Source organism: Cupressus sempervirens, chromosome 7, assembly GCF_028749045.1.
Source record: "Cupressus sempervirens isolate cs-2001-9-10 chromosome 7, ASM2874904v1, whole genome shotgun sequence".
Taxonomy (NCBI): Eukaryota; Viridiplantae; Streptophyta; class Pinopsida; order Cupressales; family Cupressaceae; genus Cupressus; species Cupressus sempervirens.
In genome coordinates this window covers 625,755,450-625,768,717 of record NC_143124.1, presented here as the reverse complement: position 1 = coordinate 625,768,717, position 13,268 = coordinate 625,755,450, and the positions used below count along the sequence as shown (strand labels likewise).

Below are 13,268 nucleotides of genomic sequence, written 5' to 3'. Positions count from 1 at the left end.
GGTTGTTTTCCTTATCATTTTGGAGATCCATTATTTTACTTTGCTGTAGTTGGACAATATTAATGCAGGAGCATCCTAGGTTGCATTGCTATCCTGCATGTTTTTTATTTTTCCTAGTTTTGACGAGTTGCAATGTATTGCATTGTGAGCTTTCAGTAGTTTCAAAGCATTAGAGACACACTAGGGAGCCTTGTGTATAAAGAGATTGAAGTTATCATGTTAAGGTTTGAGTCATTTTTACCTTGCTCTTGGAACTATTTTTTTTTGGTTTCTAAGTGCCTAATGTGGACCATGAAACTAATTTTACGTAATGAGTTAGAGGCTGAAAATTTTATGGATTGAAGAAGGCCTAGAGAAATTCCTTGTATCAAAGGCACAAGTCCTAATTCCTTATAAGTTGGGAGATATAGAAATTCTCCTAGAGTATCAATTTCTAATACTTTGCGCGATGGGTTTTTGTGCATGACTTTTGGGATGGATTTGCACTTATCCTTGGGGAATTAGCCTTTGTGACCTTAAGGGGTTGTAGAGGACCTAAAGTACTACCCTTAGTTTGAAGCACAAGTTCTAACTCAATCTGAGCTATGAGATATCACGATTTTTCTTGGGTATCAATTTTTGGACATTTAATTGTTGTTGTAGACCGACTTGTGGCTCTTCAAGTATTTAATGTTAGGTTTATTTTCATGATGGGCATTTAATATTTGCTGAGAGATGACTTGTGGCTTTTCTATGTTCTAGAATCTTCTATAAGCCATTTTTGCAAGTATTTAAGGGGATCTTGGATAGAGTCTTTAAGTATATAATTTTTGGGATAGAGGATGATAGAATGGAAATCTGAACTTCAAGCTAGATTTTGGATGTGAATTTAATTTACATCTGGTCGTAACCCAGAAGGCCTTATAGTTGGGCATGTATGATGATATTTTCATGAATCAATAAAGAATATTATTCTCTCTCTCATGTTGTTCTCTGTTTTGTTTTCTTTCGTTGTGGTAACTCTTGCAAGGTGGTTTGGGTAGCTGATTGTGTCAATTGGCCCTAGTTACTTGCCCCTCCCTGTGTCAGGTGGTATCAGAGCTTGAGGTTCATCCTTGTGGTGACTACATCATGTAGAACCCTATTTTGGATTTGGTTTAAGGGTGGCAGATTTGCGGATTTGACCTATAACTTGTAAAGGGTTATGATCTTGCAGGAAGCTGATTTGTAAAGATGGTTTGTGGCAGAGGAAATATCAATAATGCTATATTGGATCAATTAAGACAAATTATAGCCAGATTAGATGCTGTGGAGACAACCTAGAGGAGAAGAGCACATCTTGATGATGTAAGTGATGATGAAGCAGTAGCACCAAACCCTAATCTGGAACAAGAAGAAGATCAAGACGAGGAAAGATTGTTGGGAATATTATCTGGGAAAATTCGAAGCCTACTGTAGAAGTTGTTCCTTATGATGGAAAATTGGGTACCAATGTTGTGTTAGATTTGATCTCGGATATGGAGAAGTTCTTTGAGTATGAAAACACTCTTGATAATAAGAAGGTGAAGATTGCAGTTACTAGTTGGAAAGGTCATGCCTCATTGTGGTGGGAGCATTTGCAAACTGATAGACAAAGGAGAGGAAAGGAGAAGATCGGAACTTGGCTGAAGATGGTGAACAAGGTAAAGAACAAATTCCTTCTTGCTGATTACCAACTTAGCTTTTTGAGAAAGATACAAAATTTGAGACAAATAGACATGACTGTGAAAGAGTATATTGAGGAATTCTATAGATTGGACATCAGATTTGGATGTGTGGATGATGATGTTGAGAAAATTACAAGGTACATAAATGGATTGAGATCTGGAATTCAAGATGAAATAATTTTTGTGAAGTTGGTAAGTGTGGAAGAAGCATATCAATATGCCTTGAAAGCTGAGGAGATCTTGACAAAGAAGCATGGACAAAGATAAAGAGGTAGAGGTGGTAGATTCCAGAGAGGCATAGGTAGATCTTATAAAGAAGGTGGCAGATCTTACAATTCTTGCATGATAAATGAAGATCTAAATGGAAGAATGATGACAAAGACAAGACTAAGTGGAAAGGTACTAGTTCATATTGAGGAGGTATTGGATCTTATTGAGGAAGAGGTAATTCTTATCCTAGAGGTGGTTTCCATGGTAATTTTTTTAGATATGGTAAAGAAGGGCATAGATATTTTGAATGTAGATCTTTTGAAAGTGGACAAAATAATAGAAATGTTGTGATTCAAGAAGACATTGAGATTTCACCAAGTGGACCTAAGGCTAGTGAAAATATGAGGGTAAGAAGAACCTTATGTAATAAGGAAAGTGATGAGGAACTTACTTTGAGAAGAAGTCTTTTCAAGACCATATGTAAGATGGCTGAAAAATGTTGCAAAGTAATCATTGATAGTGGAAGTTCTACGAATTTGGCATCAGAAGAGTTAGTTAGAAAGTTGTAGTTGCAGAGGCTAAAACATCCTAAACACTATCATGTTTCATGAATCAAAGATGAGCATAAGATATTGGTAAGTGAGTAATGTATTGTGAAGTTCAAAATTGGACATTACTTTGATGAAATTTTGTGTGATATTATGCCTATGGATTGTTTTAATATTTTTTTGGGTGGAACTTGACAATATGATAGATATGTTGTACATGATGGAAGGTTGAATCAATATACTCTTTGGGTAAATGGGAAAAAACAAATATTGTTGCCTTTGATTGAAAGTCTAGATGAGGTTAGTTGTACTACAATAAAAGTTTGCATGGTTAATGGAAACCAATTTGAAAAGTAAGTAAAGAATAATCAAGTTTGTTTTTCTATAGCTCCTAGAGGACCGAGTGTTGGTAGTAATGACCGAGCAACAGAAGCTAGTAATGACCGAGTGACAGTAGATAGTGGTAACCAAGTACTAGAAGAAATTACAAAATTGTTGAATGAGTATAAGGAGATTGTTGTTGAGGATATTCCTAATGGTTTACCACTAGTGAGAAGCATAGTTATTGTATGGATCTAATTCCAGGAGCTAGTTTTACAAACAAAACACCATATAGATTGACACCTATAGAGAATGAAGAACTTAACAGACAAGTGCATGAATTGATGCAGAAGGGATTAATCAGAGAAAGTTTGAGTCATGTGTTGTACCTATTGTATTAGCACTTAAAAAGAATGGAGAATGGAGAATGTGTACTAATTCTAGAGCTATCAATAAGATCACAATGAAATATAGGTTTCCTATGCCAAGGATGGATGACATAATGGATTGTTTGAGTGGAGCAAAGTATTTTACCAAGATTGATTTGAAGAGTGGTTATCATCATATCAGAATTAGAGAAGGTGATGAATGGAAGACAACTTTCAAAATAAAAGATGGTTTGATGATTGGTTATGCCTTTTGGTTTGACTAATGCACCTAGTACTTTCATGAGGTTGATTAATGAAGTTCTGAAAAGATTTTCGAGTAAGTTTGTGATTGTTTATTTGGATGACATTCTAATATTTAGTAAGACTAAGGAAGAACATCTTGAGCATATTAGACAAGTATTACAGAGATTAAAGGAGGAAAAGTTGCTGATTAATTTGAAAAAGTGTTCTTTTATGCAAGAAGAGATTGTGTATTTGGGATTTGTGATTTTAGCTAATGGTTTGAAGATGGATCCTGAGAAAGTTAAATTTTTTTTGGATGGCCTACACCTGAGAATATGTGTGAGGTAAGATCTTTTCATGGTTTGGCTAGTTTCTACATAAAGTTCATAAAAAATTTCAGTTCTATTTGTAATGCTATGACTGAGACAATGAGAGGAGATAAAAAGGAATTCAAGTGGACAAATGGAGCTGATAAAAGTTTTGAGACTTCGAAACAAAAGGTTGTTGAGTTACCTGTATTGGCTTTACCTGATTTCAACAAAGTATTTCAAGTTGAATGTGATGCAAGTGGTAATGTCATAGGAGCTGTATTAAGTCAGGAAGGTAAACCTGTTGCTTTCAGTGAAAAGTTGAATGATGCTAAAAGGAAGTATTCTATTTATGATCAAGAGTTTTATGCTATTGTCCAAGCATTGAAGAAGTGGAGACATTATTTGATTCCTAAGGAGTTTGTGTTATATACTGATCATAAAGCCTTACAGTACTTGGGAAGTCAACATAAATTGAATCAGAGACATATGAAGTGGGTTGAATACTTGTAGAGTTTTATATTTGTGATTAAGCATAAGAATGGAGTTACTAACATAGTTTTTGATGCATTGAGTAGAAGACGTTCTTTGTTGACTAAAATGAAGGTTGAAGTTCTTGGTTTTGATGAAATGAAAGAGTTGTATGATGTTGATCTTGATTTTTCTGAGGCATGGAGAGAGTGCAGAGCACCATATTTAGCAAATCACATAAGTGTGATGAGTATTTAATTCAAGAAGGTATGTTGTTTAAAGGTATTCAATTGTGTATTCCTAGAAGTTCTATGACGTTGAATCTGATTAAGGAAAAACATAGCGGTGGATTGGCTAGACATTTTGGAATTGATAAGACATTGAATTTGTTGAAGGATAAGTATTATTGGCCACAAATGTATAAGGATCTTCATAAATTTGTAAAGAGTTGTGGAGTTTGCCAAGTTACAAAAGGAGTGAGTCAAAATACTAGTTTGTATACACTTAATACTGTTCCTGAGAAACCTTGGAGTGACATCAGTATGGATTTTGTTCTTGGATTGCCTAAAATAGTGAAGAGGTATGATTCCATATTTGTTGTTGTGGATAGATTTTCTAAGATGGCTCATTTCATACCATGTAAGAAGACATTAGATCCTAAGCATGTTGGTGAACTTTTCTTCAAAGAGATTGTGAGATTGCATGGACTACCAAGAAGTATTATTTCTAACAGAGATAGTAAGTTTGTTGGTTATTTTTGGAAGACTTTGTGGAAGAAGATGGGTACTGAGTTGAAGTTTAGTTCTACATTCCATCCACAGACAGATGGACAGGCAGAGGTTGTTAATAGAAGCTTGGGTAATTTGTTGAGATGTTTAGTTGGGCATAAGCCAAGTAATTGGGAGATGGTAGTGTTGCAAGCTGAATTTGCATACAATAATTTTGTGAATAGGAGCATAGGGAAGATAACTTTTGAGATTGTTATTGGAATGCAGCCTAGAGGTATATCAGATTTGAGAGATATTGCTTGTGAAGAAAAGAGAAGTGTTGCAGGAGAAGAATTTGCTGATTTTATGAAATCTTTACATAAGGAAGTGAAGTTGAGATTAGAACAAAGTAATCAGAAGTATAAGTAGAATGCTATATAGTATAGACATCATGATTTTTGAGTTGGTAATGAGGTGATGGTTCATTTGATGAAAGGAAGATTTTCAGTTGGAACATATAGTAAGCTAAAGATGAGGAAGTTTGGACCTTATAAGATCTTGAAGAAGTTTGATAGTGAAAATTCTTATGAAGTTGAGTTACTTGATGACATGGATATATCTCGTATATTCAACATTGCTGATTTATACAAGTATCATGAGTCAGATGATGAAGTTTTTGTATCAGACGATTATCCTAAGAAGCAGATTGAAGAAGTTAAACAGATATTGGATTTAAGAGTTGGTAAGAGCACAAGGGGAAAATATTATTATGAATATCTGGAAAAGTGGAAGAATAGACCTATGGAAGATGCTTCATGAATTTATCAATTTGAGTTGGATTGAGCTCAGGTTGTGATATCTCAATGATTCAAGAGAATAATTTCTTCAACCCTAGTTGTCTGATGCAGGAGCATCTTGGGTTGCACTGCTATCCTGCATGTTTTTGATTTTTTCTAGTGTTGTCGAGTTGCAATGTCTTGCATTGTGAGCTTTCATTAGTTGCTAAGAATTAGAGACACACTGAGGAACCTTTTCCTATGTGCACAAAGAGATTGGAGTTATCATGTTAAGGTTTGAGTCATTTTTAACTTGGTGCTTGAACTATGTTTTTTTGGTTTCTGGGTGCCTATTTCGGGCCATGCAACTAATTTTTCACAATGAGTTAGAGGCTAAAAATTTTAGGGATTGAAGAAGGCCTATAGTAATTCCTTGTGTCAAAGGCACAAGTCCTAATTCCTTATAAGTTGGGAGATATGGTAATTCTCCTAGAGTACCGATTTCTTATAGTTTACATGATGGGTTTCTGTACGTGACTTTTAGGATGGATACACACTTATCCTTGGGGAATTAGCCTTTGTGCCCTTAAAGGGTTGTAGAGGACCCAAAGTAATACCCTTAGTTTGAAGCAAAAGTTCTAATTCAATTGGAGCTATGAGATATCATGATTTTGCTCGGGTATCGATTTCTGGTCATTTAATTGCTGTTGCAAGCTGACTTATGGCTCTTCAAGTATTTAATGTTAGGTTTATTTTCATGATGGGTATTTAATATTTGTTGAGAGCTGACTTGTGGCTTTTCTATGTTCTAGAATCTTCTGTTAGCCATTTTGGCAAGTATTTAAGGGAATCTTAGGTAGAATCTTAAGTAGATAATTTTGGGGATAGAGGATGATAGAAGGGGGATGCAAATCCGAACTTGAAGCTGGATCTTGGATGTGAATGTGATTTCTATCTGGCCGTAACCAGAAGGCCTTAGAGCTAGGCATGTATGATGATATTTTCATCAATCAATAAATAATATTACTCTCTCTCTCTCTCTCTCTCTCTCTCTCTCTCTCTATGATGTTGTTCTCTTTTGTGTTTGCTTCCGTTGTATTAACTCTTGCAAGGTAGTTTGGGTAGTTGACTATGTCAATTGGCTTTAGTTACTCACCCCTCCTTGCGTCAAGTATCCTCTTGATCTGGAGGTCATTTTAAGTTTTCACTTATCATGTATTTTGTTTTTGCAAACTAATTTCCTTGGAGTGCTCTATTGCTAGGGTTCATTGATAGATCTGGTTGCATTATTTTGTTTGAACTAGATCTTTTGCTTATATTTTGGCAATCTTTCTTCTTTGATTCATGTTCCTAGAGATCGACCATAACTAAAAAGTTGTTAAATGCAAGCAAGGCATTTGAACTTTCATACTTGGTCTTCACAAAGTAATTTCTTCCATGACTTTCCATCGACAAGTTCACATTTTGCAAGTTCGTTGACCCCATAGCCATTTCAATATGGATTTTATTTTAATATTTAATTAATTTCATTTATTCTATTAGCTTTAATAAATTATTTAATTTATTGAGTTAATTCTCCTAGGTTATCTCATCATCTTAAGTCCAATAATTAATCCTATTAAATAATTTATTATCTTACTTGATTACACACACATTTCGGTGAATGAGTCTCCTAGTCAACATTTTAATTCATGTCAGATGACATCCCACCTTTTGCTCAAATAATTGAATTTAATTAATTATTATTTTGGCATATTGGTCATCATCCAAGTATCCTATTTCTAAGGAGTCAACAAGGGGTATGTGTCCTCAAAGAATGAGTCACAGAGACATTTTCCCTCACATGACTTTGTCTTTGGGACACGTGTCTCCTGGTGACAAAGTCCTTGCCACTTCCCCATCCTCTAGGGGTTTGTCAAGCTACCTCATAAGGTGAAAGATGAATCAATATAAGACACTTGTTCAGGAGTCCTCATTGAGAGAAGGGTCTCACAACCCTCTTCCCAATGGTTTTTGTGAGACATTAGACACATGTATTTCCTATTCCTATCAAATATCTCTATGTCAATATGAGAGGAACATCTTTCCTATTCTTCCTCTCACATTACAACCACTTCTCTTTTCCCCTCAACTCCCTCACTTGATTCAATGCCATATCTCAGTCATTAGATACCGCCACCTAGGCTAGGGCCTTCCAAAAATCTATAGGAGGAACTCACATCCTCCCTCATAAGCTAATGAGTAGTCTTTGAGAGTTAGAAAGCATAAGCATACTTGAGCATCCAAGCAATCCATTAGCGAATTTGAGAACTCATTAGCAATATCATTTCATAGCATGTAATCATGCCATCATTAGGATCTTATATTTTCATCAATTTCCATCCTTATAATATATAGATTTAGAAACATTTCTACACTAGTTTTTGCATAGAATTTCATAGTTCATACATCTCTAGAACTTTGAAGCACAAGTTGAAGAGGAACATCTTTGACGAAATCTGAGAGCTCAACATCAACCACTCAAAACTAGGAGAGCAATGGAGGCTCTTTGCAGTGGCTAAGTCAAGGTAAAAATCTCCTTTTTATTTCATTTTAATTTGCAATCCTTCATTGAGTGTGTTCAATTAGAGTAAATTTAATTATTTAGTAGTTAATTTTGCATTGCACACTAATTTTGCATACATGGCCCTTCTATAGAGTATGTTGATCATAATTTTTGTGGCTTCACCACTTTTTGTGTCATTTTTCGTTATTGAATGACCAACCACTATCACTATAGGAGAATGTGAGTTAGTTTCAATATGCTCTACATTACTTCTAGTAGCCCGCAAATTTATCATAATGGGAGGTGAGGTTTCAAGGCCTTTGGGAGTTTGGCACCTATTTTGTTGTCCTTGAATCTAGTTGATACTCCCTCTTTTAGTTAAGGCCACTTGTGATGCAACCTCATCATCTGCGAACAATAACAATACAATTGCATTTAAAATTAATACGATAAATTAATAACATAATTAAAAGCACTACAATAATAACATTATTGCATTTTCACTTTATATGATAAAATATTAACATAAACAATACTACTACAATCTATAGCGTGTCAATATAAAATGGTTTACCAATCAATTTCATTGCACTAGGTGGTATGATGACCGTTGATCAATACTAGTAACAATGAGATGGAATCACAAACTTTGCTATTTTTTTTGAAGAATGTACCATGCTATAGTGTAGTATTTTTTCTTTCTTTTCAAAATGTACCATGCTATAGTGCAATATGAATGTAATGTTTGAGAAGAGGAATATGATTCCTTCAAGTATAAGGTGTGGAAAATTTAGCATTATGATAAACAATAACACTTGTAGAAACATAATGATTCAAATCGTATATATTCATAGTTGAAACCTTTAGATCAACTACATGAGGTGGTGTTGATGGTCTAGTTTTTTTCACATGATTTTTTGAGTGTACACGTGAACAAGGTAGACTAGGAAAAAAAGTTGTTTGACTTTTAATATTTACCTTGCTAACAACCTAGGATGGGATATGGTTGGTCACCATTGTTTTAAGGGTTTGTTGTGGGGAAATAGTTTGTGAGCATTGTTTGAGACATGGACTATAGCTTTCTAAGAAATATGTATTGATATAGTTGGTTTGACATGATTCAAGAATGACCTTGAACAATTTAGAATAGAAAGAAGGCAAGGCTCAGAAGACAATATCCTCACATAAATATAGTTTGACAAAGAAATTGTCAATGATATGAGAATTGCTTGCAAAACATTTTTGTTTTTCTCAAATATATGGATATTCGATCTCAACTAGGCATTCTATATGGGGAATAAATATGTGCGGTGCATGACAAGATTTACAAATACGTGCTTTGATATCTTTATTTGCATCAATTGAAAATTAGGTTTCAAGAAGACATAAGTTTACAATGGGCCTTGCAATAATTATCCCCGTTACCTTCATAGTTCTTGACAATCTAGAAGGGTTGATCTATCTTACTTATGTCAACACTAGGCTGAGTCAATTTTTTGTTCTCCATATTGTATCATTTTTAATTGTCCATTTCCATTCTTTGCATTTGATCACGAATAGTTATTGTGGTTTTAGAGGTTGACAATGATAGACCTTGAAGATTCAAAAGAAATGAAGTTGTCGACATTGAGTAAGTTGTACGGAATGGGGAATTAATTATTGACAACACATAACAATTTTTCAATGTCTATAACTTGTTGAGCTCCAAAATGGAAATGTCAATATGACCAAGGATTGGAAAGTGGAAATGAAATTAACACAAAGGATATTGTAGAGGATTGATTGAAAATGACAGTGAAATATGATTCAAAGTAAATCCCATGTAGAAATAACATGTCACCACTTTCTAGGTTTATGAGTTTAGCCACCTAAGCAAAAACTCAAGGTAATGAACTAACATTGCCATCTAGATAAGTACACACCCATGACATGTTGCATTCGACCAATCAATCTAAACACTAACACCAGTAAAGTTAACAAAACAAAAAAAGATTTAAAGTTGGTAAAAATGTAAGAATATGATATAGAAGGCAACAAAACTTAGGATAAATACATGGAGAAAAAAATGGAAATTGAAAAAAAAAAAAAACATGAAACAATCTTTAGACAAAATTGGATAAGTGAATTGTGTAAAATTGTCAACATACGTTGAAATGAAGCTTCACTTCTTTATGCTCTGCGACTTCTACATGTGAAGTTGGAAAAATGTAAGAACGCAATATAAAAATTGAGAGAACTAAGGATAGATATATGGAAAAGAATTGAAAACTAAAAATAAGTAGAAATACATTGAGAAATAATGTAAAACTAAAAAAGAAAATATCATGAAAGAAACAATAAAAAATATAGTAGGTGAAGTATATAAAATTATTAACATGCCTTGAAATAGAGCTTCACTTATTTTTGCTTTCAAATAACACTTACACTTCTTCCACTATGTGACATCTTCTTTTTTTTTTTTTTTTTGATCAATAAACGACCGAAGCCTTGATTAATTTTATAATTAAATAAAGGTATTACAAAGAGTCCCCCGTTCTGACAGGCACTGGTAGGGAAGAACGGGAAAGAAACCCTCCAGTCTTGCCCGGGACCGCAACCCTATATTATACATTAATAAAAGGGGCATACCCCAGTTTTTACATTGATAAAAGGGGCATACCCTAGTAGATATTATCACAATTTTCATTACAAACGGTTTCGAGGCATACTCCTATTATTTACATTTACTTTCCTGGCAAATACTATCCAAATATTGTATCCTCTTAACTCCAAACTAGAAGAAAGATCTACAGTAAGAAATCTGCTCATAACATCTTCTTTCTTCTTGCTCTTGATGTAAGAATGTAATATAGAAGATAAAAGAGCTAAGGATAGAAAAATTAAAAAGAATTGAAAACTCTAAATAAGGATAGCTACATGGAAAATAATTGAAAACTTAAAAGGACAATAGGTTAAGTACATATAAAATTGTCAATATACCTTCAATTAAACCTTTATGTCTTTTCTCTTTCTACTATGTGACTTTTTCTTTCTTCCTTCTCTTCTATGGATGGATTTTGAATAGCTTGAATGACATAAATTTATTTGTTTTGAGTTACTTGGATGCCATGCTTTTATTTTGGGTATTATTGTGAATTTTAAATTTGAATTTATTAGTGTCACTTGCAAGAAATCAACCCATTACAACATTCAACTCATATTTGGTGGTCTTTGATTGTCAATTGGTAGCCTTACACATTTTTTATTTCTCTTCACAAGAGGTTTAATGATGATTCAACCACAAGTTGTGCAATTGAGGTGGTATGACGAAGCAATGTAGTTAGAAGGGTGGACTATGATGATGACAAATGTGTTAAGAGTGGGGACATATTCGTACTCACCAGTGGTCATAGAGTTGTGATTGTGTTGCTACATTACAAGTTATTTTAGCTTTGTACTTGTCTAGATGACAATTTTTACCTAATATTGTCATTTGTGACTTAGTGGCCAACCACATAAACTTAAGAAAAGGTGACATGTGATGTATTTATAATATACTATATTTGAATAAAATTTGACTATGATTTTATATTGGACAACTAAATTACATTCTCATCAAGAAAAAGTTGGATACTCAAAACAAAAACTTATTTTCTATATATCTTACCTATATATAAAATATATATTAATAATGATATATTTTTTCAAATATTATTCTATAAATTTAATTTTATATGTTTTAATTTGTTACCTTAGAAATGTAGAGCCACACACATCTGCTAACATATAAATTATCAGAACTCCAGGAGCGCCGATTCCCCACAGGAAGATTTCCAGACTTCGAATTTGTGGCACGACGTCTTTTTCTTTCCATTCCGTTTCTGATCTAATGTAATTTTTTTCTTGATTTTTACCAGAAGCTTCACTCCTCTCACTCTTCCAGTTTCACGTTCAGCCGTTGCTTCGATTGTCTATCGTCTGGATTGAAAGTCGCGGAGATTTTGATAGGTATCTACTTTCTTTTCTCGTAAATTCTTTGATGTTTTCCCAATTCACGTGAATTTGTTCAGCGATTGAGCAATCGCCAGTTACGGCTTTATGGCTGTGAGAAATATTACATTTTTCTTTATTTAAATATGTATATCAAACTCTGAGTTAAAAACTATAGTAAAATTCAGAACATGTAAAGCTTGAATTTTGGATATTCTTTTTAGGCATTCTGCATATAGAATATGGTTTTTAGTTCTGAACATAAATCATGTATGTTTCTTCCGTCATTTTTCTGAGAAAACTCTGTGTTCTTCTCTCGAATCCAGGACGTTCCTTGTAATCAGTAGCTACACAAACAACTACTTATTTGAATTGAAATAAAATGATGGTTCATTTTTTTAATGTCAAGCAGTTGGCGAAAGTTGAATTTAAAGCTTTGACAGCAAGATTGTTGGAGTTTTCAAATTTAGGGTAATCTCCACTGAATATGATAAATATCATGTAAGCATTACATTCCGAGCTTTTAGAGCGAACTTGTTGTAATAAATCACATTTTCTAAATGTAAAAAAATAGGTTTCTAGTTCCATTTGTTTTGCTAGAGAAGGTGCGCGCCTCAATTTTGTGGGAAACTGCGCAATATTATGTTTTTTCTGATTGCACCGTGCTGGCTGTACTGCTTCTGGATTTAGATACGATAGTTTGCTCATTCCAACTTGCAAAACAAATAGAGAAACTGTAAAAACGGTAAAGGCTTTATATATTATATGTCCCCTTACACCCTCTCAGTTTTGAATCTAACCTTTATGTATTGTTAAAGCCAGTCATATAATTACAATACATGTTTTTCTTTTTGTAGACTGTTTTTCTTCAAGTGTATTGGATTGCTCTTTGCATTTGGTGTCTGGCACACTGCGACATATGTTGCCTCTTGGCTGGAGGTTCCAGATGTCCTTTGCTCTTCTCAACCTCCAAAGCCCTTTTCTTGCTTCTAACTATTTCCTATTGCCGGCTACTTCCTTCATCCTTCTATCCGACTGATTTTGTTGGACCTTCTTTTAGCTTCATCTTCTCATAAGTAAGGGGGATCCTTTGACTTTGCAGCTTTCTTAATCTTTC

At 33.9% G+C, this 13,268-nt stretch overlaps 1 protein-coding gene across 2 annotated transcripts in view; it reads left to right on the top strand.

Annotated features, from left to right (window-relative positions):
• Positions 1-11,911: 11,911 nt before the first annotated feature.
• PEX10 (peroxin 10) overlaps positions 11,912-13,268 on the top strand; it is a 219,455-nt gene continuing 218,098 nt past the window's right edge. The window contains exon 1 of one of the 2 annotated variants that reach the window (XM_089792310.1): positions 11,912-12,169. The gene's annotated coding sequence lies outside the window, so the exon portion shown is untranslated. The remainder of the gene's footprint in view (positions 12,170-13,268) is intronic. The other variant, XM_089792307.1, reaches the window with a different exon arrangement.